A 24568-nucleotide genomic window follows, 5' to 3' on the forward strand; every position below is an offset into this window, starting at 1 on the left:
ATATTTGATTATTTACTTTCCCTAGAAAAAACTGCTGATTCCAAACAATAGCAATAGCACTTAGACTTACATATCTCTTCACAGTGATTTAGAGCCCTCTCAGCGGTTTACAGAATCAGCATATTGCCCTCAATAATCTGAATCCTCATTTTACCGACCTCAGAAGAATGGAAGTCTGAGTCAACCTTGAGCCAATGAGAATTGAACTATCAAACTGCTGCCAGTCAGCAGTCAGCAGAATTAGCCTACAGTACTGCATTCTAAGCCAGGGGTGTCAAACTGGCGGCCCACGGGCCAGATGCATCACGCGCAGGCCACGCCCAGCTCCGTAAAGCAGAAAACGTCACAAAATGTCATGTGACGGCAACGTGATGCTGTGAGTTTGATACCCGTGTTCTAACCTCTTCGCCACAAGAGCTCTCAAAGACTTTCGTCAGAAGCAAGACAAGTTATTCTGATTCAGCGATTTAGGTTTTAGGCCTGGCACATGGTCAAAAAGAAAATCATGTGATCTAACTTTTTGTTTTTATGTGCTCTAATTGTGATTGAATGTATTGAGGTGGATTCCCAGTAGGGCAGGCGTGCATTCTAGAGTAGTAAGAGGCAACTCAGCCAGTGAGTTAATAATAGTTCACAGAGTATATTGTGGTTGCACACATCTCCAGTTTGGCAAGATTTTATCAATAAACAATAAAAGAACCCAGATTGGAAAAATTACCATGTGTTATTCTTGGTTTGGGGCCTAACATTAATGCAGTCGTGGTCACCACTATTGACTCTTGGCATCCCTCGACTCTGGACACCATTTCCTTAGCCTTATCATACTAGAAATAAAAAGGATTGGCCTAAATTAAGTTGCTTGTCACAACATCCAAATGATTTGTTGCTACTTTCATTTCTTGTTCAAAGTCTAGAAAACATTACTTTATGAGAGGAAGTGTTTTGATGAAGGGCTCAAGGAAGGCAACTTCTCAAAAAACCCTGAAGAATACGTTCTGCACATAATTCTCCCTGTATTCAAAACCTGTAATAGAAAAAAAATGTATAGTAATTGCTACTTCATCAAAGTTGCATTTTTGTAGTTATTTTATATCATTGTTTCTTCACAATGAAAACCTTTACAAACAATTTGTATAAAAGAACAATTTAAACAATGTTGCTTTGCTCAAATCAATTGAAAAAAATGAACTTGAATTTTAAGTATTCAACATTTACATTGTTTATGAATATGTTGCTTTGGAGGAGGGGGAAATTTGCTATATTCATGAAAAGATGTTTAGTATCCTGTCCTTGAAGTGATGGGGAAGAGAATGTACAAGAAAAATATACAGGTTATTTTCCCCACTATATTGCAAGGGAGAGAAAGGGTAGAGACTCTGATATGTCACTTTTAAAAGAGATTTTATTGGCTTAAATCTGTAGGGAAGCCAATGTTAAGTCAATTTTTGCTCCCCTCAAATAAGTTTAAAACCTTACTGGTAATGTGAAAATAAGATTTAGAACTGACAGTTTCTAACTCTTTAAGATATGTGATCCTTGTCATGTCTGAAAATAGTGTGGAAGAGATGTGAGAGAAGAGAAGGGTAATAATGTCAGGATGAAGAGAACATTGGTGGACCTTAGAAAAATTTCTTGCTGTTCTTAGTAATCTCTTAGATATGAGAAGACCACACCACAGATAACATGTTATAGTATAATTAAAAAACCCAAGATGGACCCCGTTCTTATATAGTTTATTTTTTCCATAATGTTGAGCCATTTCGCTTATCAGATCAAACATGATTTAAGTTATTTTCTCACCTATACTATAGATGTAGTCATCTTGTAACATAGCTTCCATAGCTATCTTATTCCATTATCTTGAGGAAATGTTAAACAAGCATAACACATGTTTACATCTTTGTTTGTTTAGGCAGCAATACCACAATAAAACCACTGTAAAATTCTTTAAAAGGCTACTTTGAAGGTATTCTAGGGGTAAAATATTTGTTGTATCTTATGGATAATGCTTCAGAATATTGAAAGCAGGATGCTTGGCAGATATTTTAAAAGTGACTGTACCTGATCTGCTAGAGAATGTGGTTACATTGGAATGTGGTTAACTTGGAAGACAATGAAAAACAAAATATGCTTAAGTAACTTATTGCCATTTAATGCTTGACAACATTAAATTTCAACACTAATTCTTATTGAATTACAAGAGTTTTCTTCCATCAAAAACCATAAAGTGAAGCTTTTAAAAATAGACTTTTTAATGAAAACATCTTGAACGCATCACTATTGAGGAAGTTTTCCCATAAAGGGGAAATTACATGCGATCTTCATGCAGTGAAAAAAATAAAAGGAAGTGAACCGTTCCTGGAAAGTTTCACACAAAGAGTTTTGTTACCATTTTTCTCATTCCAAGGGAATTTAACACCAGTGTTCTTTATTATTTCTTTTATCAAATAGCAAAAGTTTAGAATACACACAAACGGGTGAAATGTAAAATTTGTTACTACCGGTTCTGTGGGCGTGGCTTGGTGAGGGGGGGGTAATGTGACTGGGTGGGCATGGCCAACTTTTTTTTTTTTTAACTTTTCAAAGCATTTTTTCTAATGCTTTGAAAAGCCTCTGCCGATCAGGCAACACAGCTGGGATCGTCAGAGAGGCTTTTTAAAAAATGCCTCTCTGATGATCAGGCAACTAAGCAGGGATCGTCAGAGACTTTTCAAAGCATTTTTTTTAACCACATCTTCAGCCAAGAGGCTTTTTTCTGAAAAAATGCTGAGCCGTGCGATCATCAGAGGCTTTTTTTTTTTACTTTTAAAAGCATTTTTTCGTTGGAAGAGGTTGTAGAAAAAATGCTTTTAAAAGTTAAAAAAAAAGCCTCTGATGATCGTGCAGCTCAACTGGGCATGGTGGGGGGGGGGGGAGGCGCAGGGATTTTTGCTACCGGTTCTCCGAACCACCCACCACCATCGCTGATCCAGTCCGAACTGGGAGCATTTCCTCCCTGCACATAAACTTATTCAGGTATAGTATAGAGTAGTTGACAGCTCAATGCCCTATATAATTCTATGATTCCTATCATTCAAAGAAAGTGTTATTTAGAACGGGAGAGTTTTCCCAGCATTTTATTTCCATCACAAAAGTCCTTCCCTTAAACTCTTTGGAACTTCCTCAGTCATAGATCAGTTGCTGAGGCTGGATGCTGTCAGATGGAGGGCTTATGGTGTTCCTGTTTTTCTCCTTCATGATTTCCTCTGGAATGAAAAATGATAGAAGGAACTGAAGGGAAAAGACATATTTTCAGCGATATCTTGGGAAAGCACATCAGCAGTTACAATGAATGAACACTTACACAATACGCTTGACAGTTATATATAAATAATAAAGCAAAAACCAAGTTAACCAAGAAGCATTTAAAAGATGGTGAAGGAGCTTCTTGGGGAACCTTTCTGCCATGTTTCAAAATTGCTTTGATTAAAAGACAATGAACATTTTACTTTTAGCGAAAGAGAAGGAACTACAGTCCTAATTCTTACAGATTTTTAAAAACTTTTTTAAATGCAAAGGGTTTAGATTAGATAAACTGTTCATAAGCACATATAGCATAATGAAATCATTGTTCCATTATGAAGTTAGTTCAATTTAGTATTAAATCGACCATGGTATCATGTTGCGCCTGTTGGAGGGGTTAGGGGTGGGGGGCACCGTGTTATGGTGGTTCTCCTTCCTTTCTGACCGTACGCAGTCTGTGTTGACGGGGGCAGAGGTCGACCCCGAGGCGCCTAGTTTGTGGGGTGCCACAGGGGTCGGTCCTCTTGCCCCTCCTGTTCAACATTTATGTGAAGCCGCTGGGTGAAATCATCCATGGCTTCGGGGTGGATTTCCATCAGTATGTTGATGACACTCAGCTGTACATTTACACCCTGGGCCACCCCAATGATGCCTTTGAAGTGATGACCTGGTGCCTGGAGGCCAGATCTGGATGGGGAGAAACAAGCTCAGGCTCAACCCCTCCAAGACCGAGTGGCTGTGGTTTCCGGCGTCCCGTCATAGTCAGTTGGCTCCATCACTGACTATAGGGGGTGAGACCTTGACCCCCTCAGAGAGGGTTCGCAACTTGGGTGTCCTCCTGGATTCACAGCTGTCTTTAGAAGACCATCTGACGGCTGTGGCCAGGGGGGCTTTTTATCAGGCTTGCCTGATCCACCAGTTGCGTTCCTTTCTGGACCAGGACGCCTTGCACATGGTCACTCATGCCCTCATCACTTCCAGTCTGGACTACTGTAACACTCTCTACATGGGGCTCCCCTTGAATCGCACCCGGAGGGTCCAGCTGGTCCAGAATGCGGCCCTGCGGGTGATTATGGGGGCAACTTGGTGCTCCCATGTAACACCGTTCCTGCACGAGCTGCATTGGCTCCCAGTGGTCTTCCAGGTGCGATTCAAGGTGTTGGTTGCCACCTTTAAAGTGCTCCATGGCATAGGACCTGGATATTTACGAGACCGCCTTCTGCCTCCGATAGCCTCCCACCGACCAGTACGCTCCCACAAAGAGGGTCTCCTCAAGGTGCCGTTTGTTAGACAGTGTCGACTGGTGACCCCCAGGGGGAGAGCCTTCTCTGTGGAGGCACCTGCCCTCTGGAACGAGCTGCCCCCAGAGATTCGTTGGATTTCTGACCTCCGTACCTTTTGCCGCGTCCTTAAAACGCTATTATTCCATCAAGCAGGGCTGGCCTAAAATTTTATTGGAATGGGTTATTTTATTTTAGATGATTGGCCAAACTATTTAATAATTTTAAATTGTTTTTAACTTTTATATTGTTGGTTTTTATTTTGGCTGTACACTGCCCTAAGTCCTTCGGCTGAAGGGCGGTATAAAAATTTAATAAATAATAAATAAAAATAAATAAGTTTTGATTATGCTATACTAGTGTAATTAACTTAATTGAGAAACTCAGTTGGCCAAGAACTCATTCTCCCAAAAGTTTTGAGATCAGAATAGCAGCTATGTTAAAAAAATAATAATTAGTGGAATCATTAAACTTGTAAAAATGCCAATAATGGAGTCAAGATAAGATTCTCAAAAAGAGTCCAAAAATATTTTTATAGATTTAAGTATTCTCTATTGTATATCTTAATTAAAAACTTGAATGAAGAAGTAAATGTTGCTCTTACTAAATTTGTAGAAAATGCACATTAACAACCAAATCAAGCATAAGTCAGGTTAAAAAGAAAGCAATGCTTTCTCAATTCCTCAGTTACATTCTATTGTTCATCAAGAACTGAGTAAATAAAAGGATTAAATTAAGAAGTTGACTTACTCTTAACTGAGAGTAATATGAGTTCTTCGGGAGAAGGGCGGTATAGAAATCTAATGAACTTGAACTTGAAACTTGAGAAAGAGAGCAAAGACTGGCTAGGCTTAGTTTATGTTACCAGTATTGAAATATAAACTGTTTGCTGATATTAATAACAAAGGTGAACAATTTTCATTTAAATCATAAGTGTTTAGAGTTTATGCTATTTTAGATAGTACTTGAATAAGAAATCAGTCATATGAAATTGAAGTGCTTACGCATTGTAAGCCGCCCTGAGTCTCCGGAGAAGGGCGGCATATAAATCAAATTAAAAAAAGAAAAAGTACCCTGTTTCCCCCAAAATAATTCATCCCCTGATAATAAGCCCAATTGGTCTTTTGAGCACATGGCAATAAGGCCAAGCGCTTATTTCAATGTTCAAAAAAATATAAGACAAGGTCTTATTTTTGGGGAAACACAGTAATAGAAATAGTTTTTCTAATAACAGAGTATTGAAGTACTAGATTCAGCTTTTGAACCACTATTCCAGAAGGCTGTTGATATATTTCTAGAAATCAATGCAAAATTAAAAGAATTAAAGTTACTTAAAAAGTTAATCATGATGCGCAAATGAATTTAATTAAAAATAATGGGAAGCTGCCATATTGCAAAGCCAAATGATAGCCTCAAGAACAACCTGAATTCCAAAATTGCCTCTATGTTGAATGAAAGTAGCATCATGTTTAGTTGGAAAGTATTATCTCAGAAAAAGAATGAAGTAAAGCAGAAGTAGGAGGGAACATACTACCAGTATAAAAAAATGACTTGAGATATCGCTATTAACTGTGGTGTAAATTGGTGCTGTATAACTGGCTACATTCTCTATTGGAATCAATGAGTGAATTGGTATTGCCAGGAATTATTGTGTAGATGCTTCCACAATTACCCATATAACAAATGTACCCACCAGTTCAAAACTCTTGGGATCTTCTGTTATAGAGAATGACTAAAAGAATCCTTCATTTTAAAGATTTGTGAAGAGAAGTCCACACAGATTGAAAGGATGCAGATAAATATTGACCTCTCACCTCTCCTCCCAGGTTTTAAGCTTTAGCCATTTTAAGAAGGTCTGTAAAAGAATGCTGCCTTGAATGAATGATTGAATGGATAAGTGAATGTGAATGCTCAACTACCTATCTTAGTTTACAATTTAACATTTTTTCAACAAAAATGTCACAAGCAAGCTTAACAATCTTTACCGAAATTGTCTGATGTGTTACAGTGGTATTCCCATAATTTATTATTAGTTTACTAATTATTACAGGTATATATGCATGCGTTTTTTTAAAATAGAATAAGATCTGGCATTTACAAAGACATGTTGGTTATAGCATTGCATTATTTTCTAGATGTTCTTCGATTATTTTTAGTAACTTAGAACTTCCCACTATTAAATCATTTACTGGCTACCAGACTTGATGAACTGTGACTTTCAAATATTAGACTACAGCTTGCAGTATCCTCAGTCTTCAAGGCAAAATTACAAACATTGTGCTAAATTTATTCATTTTATATATGCAGTGAAAAGACACAAATAAAAAAACACACATTTGAAATCTCACTGAGGAGTTTCTATTTAAAGTAACAAGCATCTGTTTAAATAATTTTTATCTGGACAAGTTCATATCTGTGTGTAGTAATGGAAGCTGTCAAAACTTTGGTTTGCCAATTTTTTATTTTTTTTAAAAAAAGTCGAGTGATTCAACATTTTTCTCACCAACGAGTAGGATTATTTCCTGCTTAATACTTCTGGAAAAAAATTTTCTTGCCCAAAAATTTAAAATACTTTCTTTTTCTGTGTTACTCTCAACTTCACTCATGATTATTTTGTAGCCAAAGTGCAATGTTTTCATATTTTATTGCGTAAAATATGAAATATGTAAATGATCCCACTGACTACAAATCTTTTGTCATCATAGAATAGATTGAAGGGCAAATGAGTCTGTACTGATATGCAGTTAGTGCTGATATGCTTGACATCATGTAGTTGATGCTTTTGTTATGCTCAAGCACAAAATATATTAATCTGGCTTTATTAAGATTAATTCATTTTAGAAGCAAATGTTGCAAATACAGCTCCAGAAGCATTGATTCACCATTATCTTAATGGCCACAAGGAACATTAGGAGAAAGAATAACAGGCAAGAGACTTTTTTTTTTTAAATCATATTTGTCTTTGCTCTGCTTTCTCCAAAGGCAAATTTTAGACTCTGGTCTTCAGACTGTTTCCTGGGAAATCTACTCCTTCCTTCTCCTTTTTTCCAATTCTGAGAAATGGAAGGTCAACACACAAGTTTCCAGTCATAATATACAATACCCTTTGCTGTCCTTTAGCTGTTCTTGATGGATATGGTTCTTTTTTTAGTGCTCTTGTGCACCTGTTCAGGTGCTTCTACCTCTTAGTGACTATTTAATGACAATTGTCACTCAGTAAGTGTCTCTTTGATTTCCTAAAAGCTCGCTTTTTCTTCTTCTTCATCATTTCTCATGCTATATACTGCACTTAAGTTAAATAAATAAAACAACAATATACGTGCTTGGGCTATTCCTTTTCAGTTTTGATCTACTTGGTTGCTCCATAGTCCATTCTAACTGTTGCTTTCTGATAATCACACACATTCTTCAATATAGAGACGAGATGACCCAGTACACCCATGTTTTATGGGCTATCCACAATTTGTCAGCAAGCATTAGTGTAAACAAAAAAGCAAAAAACAAACATTGTTTTGGAATTCCCTTGCCTTTTCTATCATTCATCAAATCTTAGAAATATTACTAAAATGTCTTGATAGAGCTGTTGTATGAAATCAAATTTTCTGCATGCTTTAGATAGGTCTCTCCTTCTTTCCCGTCTCCTCTATTCTCCTTTGGAAGTCAGGGGGAACCTAACAAATCTGCATTGAATCTTATCAGGTCACAGTAAAGAAAGAAATTTCCCCCAATAGGGCAAAATAAGATCTATTTGTGTAAAATTTCTGTTCTTTACAATTCCCTTTCCTCACTGCAGTCCTACCAGATATAGGCACTGTTCTTTCTCCTTAATGGAGCCAACAGGAAGACATTCAGGAAGAATCAATTGTATTAACTTTTGATGATGCTATATTAGTGTAATTAATGTCATTGAGACCTTAGTTGATCAAGAATTTTTTCTCCCAAAAGTTTTGATTATTGAGATCAGAATAACAGCTATGTTAAAAAATTAAATTAATTAGTTGAATAATTAAACTTGTAAAAATGCCAATAATGGAGTCAAGATAAGATTCCCCAAGAAGAATACAGAAATATATTTATAGATTTACGTATTCTCGATTGCTAATTGATCTAGTCAACTAGCATTGTCTGGACCCTTTTCAATCCGGCTTCAGACCTGGTTACAGCACGGAAACTGCCTTGGTCACGCTGATGGATGATTTCTGGCGAGCCTGAGACAGGGGTCATTCCTCTATCTTGGTGCTACTTGACCTCTCAGTGGCTTTCAATACCATTGACCATGGTATCCTTCTGGGGCAACTAAGAGAGGTGGGAGTGGGAGGCACCATGTTGCGGTGGTTCACCTCCTATCTCTCTGGTTGATCACAGTCGTCCCCTAGGCCCCTTGTCTGTGGGGTACCTCAGGCTCGGTCCTCTCTCCCCTTCTATTTAACATCTACATGAAACCACTGGGTGAAATCATCCGATGACATGGGGTGGGATATCAGCAATATGCTGATGATACCCAGCTGTATATCTCCACCCCTCGTCAGTTCAGTGAGGTGGTAGATGTGATGTGCCAGTGCCTGGAAGCTGTGAGGATCTGAATGGGAGTCAACAGGTTCAGACTTAACCCAGACAAGACCGAATGGCTCTGGGTATTGCCCCCTAAAGACTATGTCGATTGTCCATCCTTGGTTCTGGGGGGGAGAGAAAGAGCCCCCCTCAGAATGGGCTCGCAATTTGGGTGTCCTTCTAGACTCACAGCTGAGATTGGAACAACATCTGACAGCTGTAGCTAGGGGAACCTTTGCACAGGTTCATCTGGTGCACCAATTGCGACTCTACTTGGATGAGGAGGCTCTCCTCACAGTCACTCATGCCCTTGTCACCTCACGGTTGGACTATTGCAACGCACTCTACATGGGGCTACCCTTGAAAAGTGTTCGGAGACTACAGTTGGTCCAGAATGCAGCCGCGCAAGTTATAGTGGGTGCACCTAGATACACCCACATTACACCAATTCTCCGCGAGCTGCACTGTCTCCCTATCGGTCTCCGGGCGCAATTCAAGGTGTTGGTTATTACCTTTAAAGCCCTACATGGCTCAGGGCCAGGCTATCTTCGATACCGCCTTCTACCACATAGCTCCCAGCAACTGGTAAGATCCCACAGAGTCGGTCTCCTCCGGGTCCCGTCAGCTAAACAATGTCGGCTGGCGGGCCCACAGGGGAGGGCCTTCTCTGTGGCTGCCCCGGCTCTCTGAAACCAATTACCTCCTGAAGTCCGGACCGCCCCCATCCTATTGGCCTTCCGGAAAGTGGTGAAGACCTGGCTCTTCCGGCAGGCCTGGGGCCGTTGATCTCGTTATAGTGATCTTGCGATACCCGGCCACAAATTGGAGTGTATGTGTTTTAACGTTTTAATGTTTTAAAGTTTTAATGTCTTCTTTTAACTTTTGTATGAGATATTGTTGCATTGTTTTATTCTCTGTTGTAAGCCGCCCAGAGTCACTTGGGAGTTGGGCAGCATAGAAATGTGACAAAATAAATAAATAAATAAATAAACTAATCCCCCAAATTAATTCAAAGCAAGTTTAGTCATATACACTGTTTATTTGTTTTATTAAAGAATTCATAGTCATAAATGAAAAGAAGTAGAAAAAAGAAGAGGAAGAAAACTATGTTAAAGTACAAGATAACTAGACTAAAAGCCTATCCACAGCAGTTACTAAGCATGCCTGTATTATGTCCTATTAAGCAATCTATGCCACAAAGTGTGAAGGATAGAGGCTGAATTCTGCCTCCATCTTACAGACTTTGTGGCACAGATTCTTTAATAGGAAGAACACAATTGCCTGTTGAGACTGGTCCAAATAATTTGTAATTACCAGTTGTATAAATTTTGTCCTGCAATGGTGATAGATGTGCCATTTCAAAAGTACATGCCTAACCATGCCGAGCATTGTGGATAGGGAACATTATTGAACTTCCTAGTCAGTATTACTTAGGGCAAAAGGATGTAAATATTAAATCTATTTCTCTGAACATCAAGATCAAAAATTCTCACTCCAGGCTATTTTTTTAAGCTTAGCACAAATAAGTACTGGAGAGAAAACCCACAGTGACCCAGATCAGATGTTATTTGTTCCTTCCATAGGAAATCCTATCACTCTACTAATAGTACTTTCTCAAATCCTATTATACATGTTTCACAGTGGTGGGGATGAGGTGTGTTCCTGGGAGGGCTGAGCAAAAAATGATAGGACTTTATGCCAAAGGGTATATATTCCATAGCATTAAGGTTATCTGAGCTGCTCAGATAAAGCAAGTAGATACCCACATCAGTCAAGAGAGAAGGTATTGGAAAGGAAGATTGTCACTTTAGTGACAATGTCCAGAAACATAATTTCATATGGCATGAGAAAAAGCAATGGTAAAGTACTCTTTTTCATTATTACCATGAAAGCTGTTTGGATAGATTATATGAAATGATTGATGCTATGCCTTCTCTGTTGCAGTGCCTGCCCTCTGGAATAGCTTTCCTCCAGAGATTCCAACCTCATGGTGTTCCAGAATCATTTCTGGCTTTACTCCCAGGCCTAGAGATAGGGCAGCTGTTGAGCCACTATAGACAGCCATGGAGATGACCTTGGAGAAGCTAAGCAGAGGTAGCAATGATTACACTTACATAATTTAAGTCTAGGCTACAGTGAACGTATGACAAAGAAACTCAGATCCCTAATTCACTCTGGTATAGTGATTATAGGAATCTCACTTCCTGTCATTGAGGATGCTGCTTATAAGCACTATGTGTTTAGAGCACCCTTTAGTCCACACACCCTCTTCACGGTCTGTTCCTGTGGCTCCCCTCTGGGAGGAGGTTTCAAAGTATGTTTAGCAGGACTTCCAGGTTCTGTAACAGCTTTGTTCTCTATGCCATCCATCTGGCAAACTCGCAAGATTCGTTTCTCTCGCCATGTATATGTATACATCCAAACTAAACTGTGTTGTTTCGCTGTGTCATATAATATATGTGGGTATATGCATAATTTTGTATTTATTTATTTTATCATGTTTATGTAGTGTATATTAGAGGTGGAGACCCTTTGAGAGCTGTATGCAATGAAATTTCATTTTAATGTATGCCGATTAGTGTACATTCAAAGTGACAATAAAGTTATTCTAAATTCTAAGTTCTAAAAATCAAACTATCTATGTTGGTAGAAGGAGATGTAAGACATCCACTATAACAGCAAAGAATGCCACGGCTAACTGTGGAAGAGATCACAAACTGTTTATGTGCAAGTTCCAAATTCAATTTCCAAAGAGGAAGAACAAGTCTAACCAGTTTTCATGATATAATCCTGAACACAAAGCCATCATTTTCAAGAACTTGGGGAATTACTCTAAGATCTGGAATCTTATTAAAAGGGAACCAGAGGAACTATGGAATAAAATCAAAGAAATTGTTGTGGATAAATATGAAAAGAGACTGCCAAAGAACAAGAAAGAGAAGAAAGCAAACTGGATGTTGTAACAGACGGTAGAAATTGCACCAAACTGAAAGAAGAAAAGCTAAAGCCAAGAAAGATAAAAAATTTTGAAAAGAAGGAAGTTAACAAAGAATTTCAAAGATCTATTAGAAGGAACAAGAAAATATTGGAGGTGGAAATGAACAAGGAAAAAACAAGGAAAACCTTCCAAGAGATTAGTAAATTCAGGAGGTGGTTTCAATTTTGAACTGGTATGCTAAAAGATGCCAATGGAGATATATTAACTGATTCACAGATATTAAACAAGTGTGGACAAATATTGAGATTCTATATAAAGAAATGTTACATCCAAGATAGCTTAGAAGATATTTCCTATTTACAAGAATTTCTAGTATTAGACAATGAAGTGAGATTAGCACTTTGATCATCACCAAATAAAAAAGGCTATAGGAAATGATTAATTGAACTTAGACACCACTCAACTCCAACTGACTCTGAGTAATTCACAAATAGAGATTCAGTTTGATCTAATGGTTAAGGTACTAGATTAGAAACCAGAAGACTGTGAGCTCTTGTCCCCCTTTAGGCGTAAAAATCAACTGGGTGACCTTGGGCCAGTTACTTTCTCTCAGCCCAACTCACCTCATAGGGCTGTTGTTGTGAGGAAAATAGGAGGAGGAAGGTGTGAGGGATATCTTTGCCCCTTGAGTCTTTTTGTAAAAACAATAAAGGAGGGATATAAACAAACAAACAAACAAACAAACAAACAAACAAACAAACAAACAATAAATCACACCACACCACACCACACCACACCACAACACAATACAACACAACACAACACAACACAACACAACACAACACAACACATAAAACATAACATAACATAACATAACATAACATAACATAACATAACATAACATAACATAACATAACATAACATAACAGCACAGCAATGGTGCTTTCAACAATTTTTTACTATTGGTTCTGTGGGTGTGGCTTGGTGGGTGTGGCATGGCTTGGTGGGCGTGGTAGGGGAAGGATACTGTAAAATCCATTCCCACCCCACTCCAGGGGAAGGTTACTGCAAAATCCTCATTTCCTCCCAATCAGTTGGGACTTGAGAGGCAGAGAATAGATGGGGACAGGGCCAGTCAGAATTTTTACTACTCGTTCTCCGAACTACTCAAAATTTCCGCTACCGGTTCTCCAGAACTGGTCAGAACCTGCTGAAACCCACCTCTGCAGCACAGCCTAAAAAAGATAGCATCCAGGTAAAATGAGTGAAACAAGATTGTATACTCTTTTCTGATTTATTCAGTCTATATTCTGAATCTGTATTGAGGCTAGATTGATAGGAATAAATGAGTTATGGTTTGATTTTCTGGATCATTTTTTTCCCCTGTAACTGTTTCGCCAGACCCATTTTCAAACTTTCTTTTTCTGTTGCTGGCTTCTTCTCCCACATCAAATTTGAACTTGTTCTGACATGTTTTCAGAGAGTTGTCTTGTTGACAGAGTCCCAATCACTTTTATATATTTTATTTCCAGTATTATATATTCCATTGGTTGGAAAGAGTCTGTCCATCAATCTTTCCGTCCATCCATCCATCCATCCATCCATCCATCCATCCATCCCAGTCTTACATAGATGAGATAAACAATGCAAGAGGGACAGGATGATAGAAAAAGTAAAAGATAAAGGAATCCTTGCGGATTTTACTCCACTAGTTGTTGCCAATTATAGCGGGTGGTATTCATTTCTGTTTCAAGATTATTGAGCCAGTGCTGTCCAAAGACATTTCTGCAGTCATGTAGCCAGCATGATGTCGCAGAGCACTGTTACTGTACTTTCCCATAGAAGTGATACCTATTTATCTACTTGCATTTGCATGCTTTCAAACTGCTAGGTGGGCGGAGCTGGGACAAGGATGGGAGCTTACCTCATTACATAGCACTTAGGTGTTGAACCTGGGCTGCTGGCTGTCCAGTTGACAAGCCAAGTGTTTTAACACTGAGCTATTATATCACCCAGATGATAGAAAAGGGGACTATTATTTGTAAGAAAAATACCAAATATCCACATTAGATCTTGAAACCTGATTTTTTTTTCTGAACATCAATGCTTCTCCACAAGTGGGAAATGTAAAATTTGTTACTACCGGTTCTGTGGGCGTGGCTTCGGGGGAGTAATGTGACTGGGTGGGTGTGGCCAACTTTTTTTTTTAACTTTTCAAAGGATTTTTTCTACAACCTCTTCGGCCGAAGAGGTTGCAAAAAAATGCTTTGAAAAGCCTCTGCCGATCGGGCAACACAACTGGGATTGTCAGAGGCTTTTCAAAGCATTTTTTAAACCATCTCTTCACCCGAAGAGGTTGCAGAAAAAAATGCTTTGAAAAACTTCTCTGACAATCAGGCAACTCAGCTGGAATCGTCAGAGAGGCTTTTAAAGGCATTTTTTTTCCTACAGCTGCTTTGGCCGAAGAGGTTGCAGAAAAAAATGCTTTGAAAAGCCTCTGATGATCCCAGCTGACCTGCGTGATCATCAGAGGCTTTTTTTTTACTTTTAAAAGTATTTTTTCAGCAGAAGAGGTTGTAGAAAAAATGCTTTGAAAAGTAAAAAAAAAAGCCTCTGAAGATCGTGCGGCTCAGCTGGGCATGGGGGGAGAGTTGCAGAGATTTTTGCTACCAGTTCTCTGAACCACTTGCCGCCATCGCTACCAGATCAGGCGATCCAGTCCGAACCGGGAACATTTCACCCCTGCTTCTCCAATTCTTGAACAAATCTGAGAGTCTCAGAAAATAAGGCAATGGGAGCAATGCTTAAGAGTTGTTATTCAGCAACCTTTGAACAATACCTAGCTAATGGTGGTGCATGGATTGGAGAACCAAAGTTACTTGTGTAACTTTATTTACTAGAATGAAAGCAAAGGATGAAATAATAATTTATTTCTAATTTGTTAATGACACCTTTCTGTAGGTTCTTCAGATAGAGTCCCATAAGCATGCACTGTGCTAGTCAAATTACAGTAAATAACTAGATCTAGCCAGCTAATTCACTCTACCAAGGGGTTGATGCTGTCATTATTATTTGTAACGCTATTGGTTACAGTAGTAATTAGTAAATTATTTTACTATAATAAATGTTCAGATGAACATTCAGATGAAACAGTCAAGCATTGATGAGCTAAGGAGTTCAGGGACCCTGCTCTATAGGATCATCAGCACTATAGATGCTGTGACCCATGTTAAATGCTGTTGTTTTCCAAAAAATATCAATAGTTGTTGACAGTCACAGCTCCCACTGCATAGTTGAAAAATAACTTTTAATGTCCCCTCCCAAGTTCTCATGGTATATATTGTACTAAGGAAATCCAATATGTTTTACAAGTCTCTAATAAGATCTAAACTAGGGGTGCCCAACTCGTGTTGTCACAGTGTCATCATGTGTTCCCCCTTCGTTAAACTGGGTGTGGGCGTGGCCAGTGCGTGACACATCCGGCCTGTGGGCAGCGAGTTTGACACCCCTGATCTAAACTACTGAATCACTTCCTTTAATTATTCCTTTAATTATTCAACTGATTGCTTTGCACCGTTTTCTTGGGTTTCAAAGGAAAGATTTTAAAACAGGATCTTAAAAGCTAACATGCTGTAATCGTGTTGAGGTAATTTGTATGTGTGTGTGTTTTTTTTCTCTCGTAACTTGTCCTCAGTCCAATATTTTCCCAACGATCATCTAGAACTTGTCTGAATGTCTGATACAACAAACAAACCTAAGTATTTATGACAGAAAACTGTTCTTGTTTCAAAGCTAGACTGTATTGCTTGTATCTTATCAGGGTGATATAGGAATATTAATATTATTTTCAAGCAATACCCCTTCACACACATACCCACAGGCACACCATTTGTTCCTAAAATATACCTGCATCTAAAATCTACTTCCTTAGGTGTGTAAGTTTTTGAAATCTTGCAAACATATTTATTGGAAAGGTATATTAAAAATTATACCTTAGTTACATTTACCTGTATATGGAAGAAAAAAGGAATATACATGTACGATCTGTTTCTTGTCAAAGATGTCCAAAGTGGTTGATTCACATAGAACTCAGAAGAATCATCTAAAATGTTTCCATCTGTTTGTTTTTTTTTAAAGGGTTTTCCCAAAGGTGTGGGACTGGAACAAGTGCTCTGACTGGATAGTGGGGAAATGGAAAGATTTATGATCCTTCCATTCCCCACCATCCAGTCAGAGCTGAAGAAGCTTCTTGGATGAGAAGCGAAACGTCTTCAAAGAAAAACCAGAAAGTCCAGTTCCCTCTTGAAAAAGCACCTTTGGGACAACCATCACCTGGATGACTGAAAATCTCCATAGGCACTTTAATGCTGAGGTAAAAGTAAAGCTACTTCACTGATGCAGTTCCATTGACGCTGGAAAAGCCCACACGGTTCAGAATCCATTGTCTCTGTGCCTTGATTAGGAAAGCTAGCAGCAACTGATTTACCTAGGTGATTCTAGCATCATTTCTGTTTGATAGACAGGAGGGGGAACAGGACTCTGTCTAGTTCCTTGAAAGCATAAGCAGCACAGAAAGGTGTGAGGGGGCTGCAGCTTGGATTGAAGAATTGACAGTGCAAGAAAAGCCCAGTCTTCATAAACCAAAAGATATTTAGAACAGCGGCCACCACCAACAGCAAGTTCTGTCAACAATTTCTTTGACTGAGTTGTTTTCATTGTCTGAGTTTTGCTTGTGTTGACCTTTTTAAAGATGCACTTGCTAAGTTTGTTGTGTTCCCTGTAATCTTGTCTTCTTAAATTAGGGAGATAAACATGCATGTGTAGCAATGGGCATGCAGCAGAAATGTTGTGTTCTACCTTACCTGGGGGGTGGGGGCAGGAGTGAAATCCAGCAGGTTCTGACAGGTTCTGGAGAACCGGTAGCGGAAATTTTGAGTAGTTCGGAGAACCGGCAAATACCACCTCTGGCTGGCCCCAGAGTGGGTGGGAATGGAGATTTTGCAATATCCTTCCTGCAGGAGTGTGGAAGAAATGGGGATTTTGCAGAATCCTTCCCCTGGAGTGGGGTAGGAATGGAGATTTTGCAGTATCCTTCCTGCAGGAGTGGAGAGGGAATGGGGATTTTGCAGTATGCTTCCCTGGAGTGGCTAGGGAATGGAGATTTTGCAGTATCCTTCCCCTGGAGTGGGGTGGGAATGGAGATTTTGCAGTATCCTTCTCCTGCCATGCCCACCAAGCCATGCCCACCAAGCCACACCATGCCCACCAAGCCAAGCCCACAGAAATGGTAGTAAAAAAAATTGGGCGGGGGGGAAGCTGGCTTCTTATTACTTTCGGTCTGAAATTTTAAAAAGCTGACAGCCATCTTACCTTTTGTGCAGGAAGCTTAGAATTAGGTATTTGCTGTTATTAGCTCAAGAGCAAACTATTCCCTTGGGGTGGAACTGAAGAATGAGGCTTTATACAGTACATATCATCCTTTCCCTAGCAGTCTTTTCCCAGCATTTTTAAATTGATTATATGTAGACCTCACTTAACAAGTGCCCTGTTTAGTGGCTGTTTGAAGTTATGAAAAAGTCATTTACAGCCAGTCCTTGCATTTACAAACATCACCAGATCCTATGGTCATGTGATCACTGTTTGCACGCTTCACAGCTGGCTTTTTCCACCAAGCAGAGTCAAATGGAGAAACTGCAGCAAAATTGCAAGTCTTGGTCATATGATGCCTCGTTAATGACTGTGTCACTTAGCAATGGAATTGCTGCTCCCAGTTGTAATCATTAGGTGAGGATTACCCGTACTGCTCTATGGCTTGAGATCAACAAAAGACCTACTCCTTCCACATCATGCCTAGATACTCAGATGATGATCAGTGGAGGCCTCATTATAACCAAGCTTGCCAGTGTCATGCTTACTCTTGCTTGATGCAAGTGAGCTGAGTAATCCTGTGGGAGAAGCTTAGACAGGCAGCTGGAAGGAGAGGGAACTGGAGATTTCCAAACGCTGCGCTCTATATATTTCTTCTCTTGTCATACCATATCCTTCCCAGCTTAATCATGAGACTTTCTGGGTATCTTCTTGTATCCCATGGAAAGGTAGTTTTATAATATCTGAGGGCCTCAAGAATATTCCTGTCTACTTTTTATGCCAAAGGCTTTTTTTTCTTTTTTTTTTTAGGGGTTTTTGAGCTTGTTTTTACAGCTAGAAATTGACTGACTGACTGATTGATTGACTGATTTTGAAACCTGGCACATGTTAGCATGCTTTAGTCATTGGATTTATATCCTGTCTGTCCATTCTGGAAAGTATGCAAAAAGGCAATGAATATTTTTAAAAACTAAGACATACAGAATTGAAAGCACATACTGCAACTAGCACTAGACTTGACATTAATTAACAATTGAAAACCTGGCAGAAGAGTAGTGTTTTACACATTTTCTAAGTGCCAAGAGTGTAACTCCCATGTAACAAAATTGTGTAAACTGGGTATATTTAACCTCCTTATTATTTCTAAAATAGTATTCCTCAACATTGACCATGTGTGGACTTCAACTCTCGTAATTCTCCAACCACCATGAATTGAAGATGACATATCTTAAAACAGCCAAGGTTGCAAAATACTTTCCTAGGACTTGAGGGAAGGAGATGTTCTGCTTTATTACTTTTCACATGGTCAGTGGTGATGAGAATAATAATATTCTAATTAGCCTAATTAAATGTGATTTGGGCAATTCAGTTTCCAGTTGCAGAATTTTAATAGGTATGCTTTGGACATGTTTAAAGGTGAGATTATTAGCTTTGTGTGTCACACAATGTCAGCTGTGATCAGTGGTGAAATCCAATTTTTTTTTACTACTGGTTCTATGGGTGTGACTTGGTGGGTGTGGTGTGGCTTGGTAGGTGTGGCAGTGGAAGGATACTGCAAAATCTCCATTCTCATCCCACTCCAGGGGAAGGACACTGCAAAATCCCCATTCCCATCCCACTCTGGGACCAGCCAGAGGTGGTAATTGCCGGTTCCCCCAACTACTCAAAATTTCTGCTACTGATTCTCCGAACTGCTCAAAATGTCCACTACCCGTTCTCCAGAACCTGTCAGAACCTGCTGGATTTCACCCCTGACCTTGGTTAATATTGAAAAAGACCAAGCAGGGTCTATCATGGCTAGTACTTGGATGGAAAACTATCAGGAAAACCCAGAGCAGCAAAGTAGTGAGAATCTTTAAAAAGTTGACTTAAATACAGCCAAGGGAATTAGGGAAACCATGTTGCAATGTAGCCAAGACACGTTTATGAAGTCATCAGTCAGCATTGTGGACTTCAACCTGGCTGCAGGGAGTCTTACCTTGATCTTTTGAGGAGCCATGTCTCATTCAGGGAATTACAGAATAACATAACCAGAAGGAGACATTGTCATCTTTGCATTTTTAAAAAAAGTCTATCATAATTCATTAGGTTTCCATGATTCAAAAGTTTTCTTTTATGAAACTGAGGCTTTAAATGCAAACCTGTAAATATTCTCCATGTATGTGAAGGTGTGGGTGACTGGAATACGTATAATAATAAGTACACACATTTGGCATTGAGCTTTTTATTGACTTGGGGAAAAGGAAAAAAAAAAAAAAAGAAGCCATTTCAGGTATTTCCTGAAAGAGCAAGTTCTTGATAGTGCACAATGAATGCAGGGATATTTGAGACAAACCTTATTTCCACCTTTTAATTGGGCAAAGGCTTGAGCTGCAATGTTATTGTGCTTGGAAAGTTGTTCCTCGTTGGTCCTCCTTCATCTTCAAGTATGCAGGGATCTGAAGTGTTGTAAAGCAGCTGAGACATGAGTGATGATATTGCTTTACTGTGCTGTGAGCTAACTACTGCTCACCTCTCGACTGGGGAAGAGAAGGCACTACTTGTATAAATAACATAACACCACACCCCCCCGATTGTAGGTGAACCAAGAGATTGCTTTGGGAGGAAATGTTATAATGGGTAGGAGAAAAAAAGGTTCTTGACTTATATGTTGTGATTTTTGTATGACTGGTTTCAAATAGAAGGTACTGAAAGATTATGGGCTGATTATATTATAGACCAGACAAAGGACATTCTGCAATCATGCTACAGAATTACCTGCCCCGTTCAAACTTAAAAACTGTGGTAAGAACTGAAAGAGTCTACCTATTGTATACTGAGGTCATAAGAAGCTTTATCCGTGTGGCACCACTGCATACCAGAGAGCTAACTTTTATATTGGTTGTCTGTGTGAACAAACCCACCATGCATAATATTATCTCCTTGTCAACTGTGTCTTCTTTCCAGGGGAAGATCATTTGGGAAAATGGATGCTGACACCCTATCTGCCTCTGTAGCTGCCCAAAGGTTCCCTTTCATGTGTGCAAGGTGGAACACTGATCCATATTAAAATAAGTGAATCAAAAGGTAATGCGACATTTTTTTTTATTGGACAATTTCTGAAGTTCAAATTAGGGTCCCAAAAATCTTCACCTATTTTTGTCTTTATACATTTCAAATTTTCCGATACCTCCTGCAAGACAGATGATACTGTTTGGAAAATTTAACACTAGTTCATCAAGAGCAGTTTCAGAGCATACATTTCTATGGAGATTTTGCCCCTTAAGGAATTGTCATCTGTCCTCAGCTGCAGGTAGACCACAGTTAGCTTCTAGTGAATTACCTCTCTGGATTGGTGACAAATGGGCACCTGCCTCTTGTCACAGCAACCAGGCAATAAATTATAATTTTGCACGCATACAGCTCCAAATGACCTGTGTGGTCATTAAAAAAAAAAAAAATCATTTGAAGAATGGAAAAAAACAAACCGCCCCCTTTGAGCAATTACTCTTGAATACCTCCACTGAATTTAGTGAGGTGAGATTCAGAATGGTTTGAAGCATGATGATAAGCTTTTCTTGTCTAGGTGTCACCCGAAATGTGATTGTTCAAGTAAACATGTAATATATTTCATGATTTAGGCATATGCTGGTAGATAGCGTTGTTCTCCGCCAAAGATTTCTTAAGGTTGGTTTTGCAGGTTTAAAATTGTTCCAACTTGTGAGGCGAAGTTCTCAGTGGAGAAGCTTTGGAGGAAAGAAAAGGCAAAAAGAAAAGCAATCCTGCAAAAATGAATAGCTTTCTTCTGACTGTGTCTTAAAAGCAGAAACAAGAGACTCCATGAAGAAAACCGTATTATCACCACCAGTAGCAATAATCAAAGGCAGGGAGAGATTAAAAAAACATGATGTGGTGAGCGAGAACAGCATGTCATCTGAAGCCCCCCCAAACATAATAGTAATAATAATAATAATAATAATAATAATAATAATAATAATAATAATAGAATCTTAATAATAATAAGCGCCCATTAGGGCCCATGGAATAGCTAGGGAGCGTGTTGAATTTAGATGCCTTGCGAAGGGAAGGCCGCAATCTTCTAGCCGACTATCAAGCCAGTGGTTCCATAATTAAAGGCAGCTTTGAAGCAACGTTGTCAGGGGGTGGCTTGAAGAAAGGGGGAGAGCTTCTCCCCAGTCTTGTTCCTGTAATAAGAAGGAAGAAACAAATGCTGCCTCTGAACCTTCATAGGTTGCCAAAGAAGTTCCAACAAGAATAGACTTGGGGAAAGGGCTTTAAAAAAATGAAAAGGGGGGGGGGGGGAAAGAAAAGCAAAATGTGATTTCTCTACCCAGAGAACAACAGACAAACATGCCAGCTGGCTAAGAATGCAACTATCCATATATAATGGAGCTCGCTGAAGGCTGAGATCCTGCAGTTACCCCTAAGTTGAGATAGATGTGCCATTCTGAGGCTGCAGAGGTGGCACATAAAATAGTAGAAATAATAGTATAATAATAATGATTACCCTAATTGCAGAATTTGAACTTCTCTAATATCTTAGATGGCAGAAATTGAAGCCTAGTATAAGATACATATTAGATATACAGTATGTTATGTATGTGGGGAAATCCCAGAACAATATAAACATAAATAAAATGAAATAAAATATACTGTTTTACTAATGACCATAATATATTACGATTCCATAGTTCCTGTGCATGCATAAAATGCATGTGAAGTGTGAGGCCTCTTGTAAATAACATTTAAACAATCATGTTTATATATTAGATGCCCAAAGCACCTGCGGACATCACCTAAACCTGAAAAACAAAAATCCTTGAATTGCAAGTGAAAGCTAACCTGAAATATTAAGTCATGAAACTGCTGGCACAGACTACGTCCTCTTTTATAGTATAGAAGTATGTGAATAACTTCCCAGGGCTGCATGTTGAGATATTTTGCAAATCAACTAAAAGTACTGGTAAAAGTTAAAAAAAAAGTATGCTTCTATGACTTGATTGTCCAAGATATATTTAGATCTTAGATGGACTGAAGTCAGCGGGGTTACTACCTTGCTGGGAATGGCAAACATTGTAAAGATGTGTACTTTCTTTTCCTACAGAAAGGGGCTCATATCACTTTAAAATTTTATTCTCCCTTTCTAGAAATTTGTGTTTGAATTTATTCATATGTGTACGATGAACAAAGAATAATGTATAGGAAAACTATTTTGCAGTATTTGTTAGCACATCAGTTCTTTAGTTTCTTAATAGAGATTATAACTGCCTGATCTGAATCCTAAATTCTTTGGATATCTGCCTATCTGCTGACCTGTAAACTTTATTCTTAGCAAGTCTTTTTATAACAACAGAGAAATTGTCACTATCGGAAAATGGCTTGGTTAAATTTCTAGTTTCAGACGTAAATCTGTACCTATATATGTAACCTTTGTTAAAGAGATCTGGGTGATTTAATTTCTAATATTATGTTAACTTTTCAATTGTGACTGCTTTTGAATTGTCACTAATATTATGTTAACTTTTGACTACTTGATTATGTTTCACTTTTGAATTGTATCAAATGTTATAAAAGCCAGCCCATTTCAGGGCTCATGGAATTAGAAAAAAAACACATATGTTACCCTTAACAGAACAAAGAGGTCATCAACAAAATTCCCAAAGATTTTTTTTTTTAAATTAAAAAAATAAATAAATTGGGCAGTACTTCATCTTTATCATATGAGGATTTTCCACTTGAAAACTCTTGTTTAACCTGAAACACAGACATCCGCTACTTATATCAACCTGCCTAAAGCATTTAGATTTTTCTAAGGGCCATGAACATTTTGTGTACTATAAACTGTACCCAGAAAGCTAGAGAGACATTTCTATTGATGGATGAGAATCAGATAGGATCCCAAGATGTAAAAAGGGACCAATAACTATAATAGCAACAACATGGCTTATTTTGGAGACATGAATTAATTGTTTCAAGCATACCAATCCATTTATCCCCAGGTTTGATCAAGGAGCTTGGATGCTTCAGTTAAAATACTAGAAGTTATACATGTTCATGAAATCATCAGAGTCTGACAGAAAAGGGAAGGACAGGCCATGGCGCCAATGCACATATATTTACGGTTCATCAAGAGTAACTCAGCATTAGCATTTGGTCTCTGGACAGCAGATTCACCTATCTTATTCAGCAAAGATCTATGTACTTTACAATACCCATTTTTTTCCAATTCCTGGAGAGGGAACTGAGAACAAATTGCCTGATAAAGATAACAATGAGATAAGGAGAATCCTACAGCAGCTTTCATTGTGCTAATTGATGATTATGCTCCTGTGCAAATAGATTTAGAGGATCATATGCCTGTCCATTTAATTCCAGGGGAAAAGCCCCATGCTACAAATGTGCTTTCCGTTAGCTATGCTGCACACACACAAGCATGGCTTTCACAACTGAAATGCATATGAAGGCCACATCAATACATTTAGCCTTTTGGTGTGAACAGAACGAGATAGGCAAGGTAGAAATAAATATATAAAAGTCACAAAGTTGTTCCATGAGTGGATCGTAATGTATTTAAATTTATGTAAGTCAATAGGACTTTGTGAACTTTCACTTTTTGGACATAAGGAGAAGGGCGATGAAAACTTTGGCTTCTTACACAACACAAACATCATACCCTGTAATGTTAACATGAGATTTCCACAATTGCTAGTCCTTACATATCACTGCAGGCATTTGTTAAGGTCCTGAGGTGGTCTTGCAAAAGCATAATGTTATGGAGGTAAACTCATGAGGTTCTTTCCTTGAAGTTGATGCACAGAGTCATAAAACTAACAGCTCTGTTATGTACTCCTATGCACGTCCCTCCAAGGCAAAACTTCTCATGTTTAGTGAGACTTATTCCCAGGGAAAGAAATGAACATCAGGCTGGAACTTTAAGACACCTGGTAAAAAATGAGTGATCATATGCTGCCAAACCCACCAGGATTTAATTTGTGTCAAGGTATTGTTTTGGGAAATATTTAGTAAAACAAATAATAAAAATCTTTTAGAAAAGAAGCTGAGTTGCATTTTATATCTTACTGTGTCCCCATCTCTCTCTCTTCCCAAAATGCACAAGTCACACACAGCACAATCCTATGCTGCACAAAAT

The sequence above is a fragment of the Pituophis catenifer genome, unplaced genomic scaffold (assembly GCF_029215685.1).
Source record: "Pituophis catenifer annectens isolate HBS135680 unplaced genomic scaffold, rPitCat1.0.hap2 SCAF_1, whole genome shotgun sequence".
NCBI lineage: Eukaryota > Metazoa > Chordata > Lepidosauria > Squamata > Colubridae > Pituophis > Pituophis catenifer.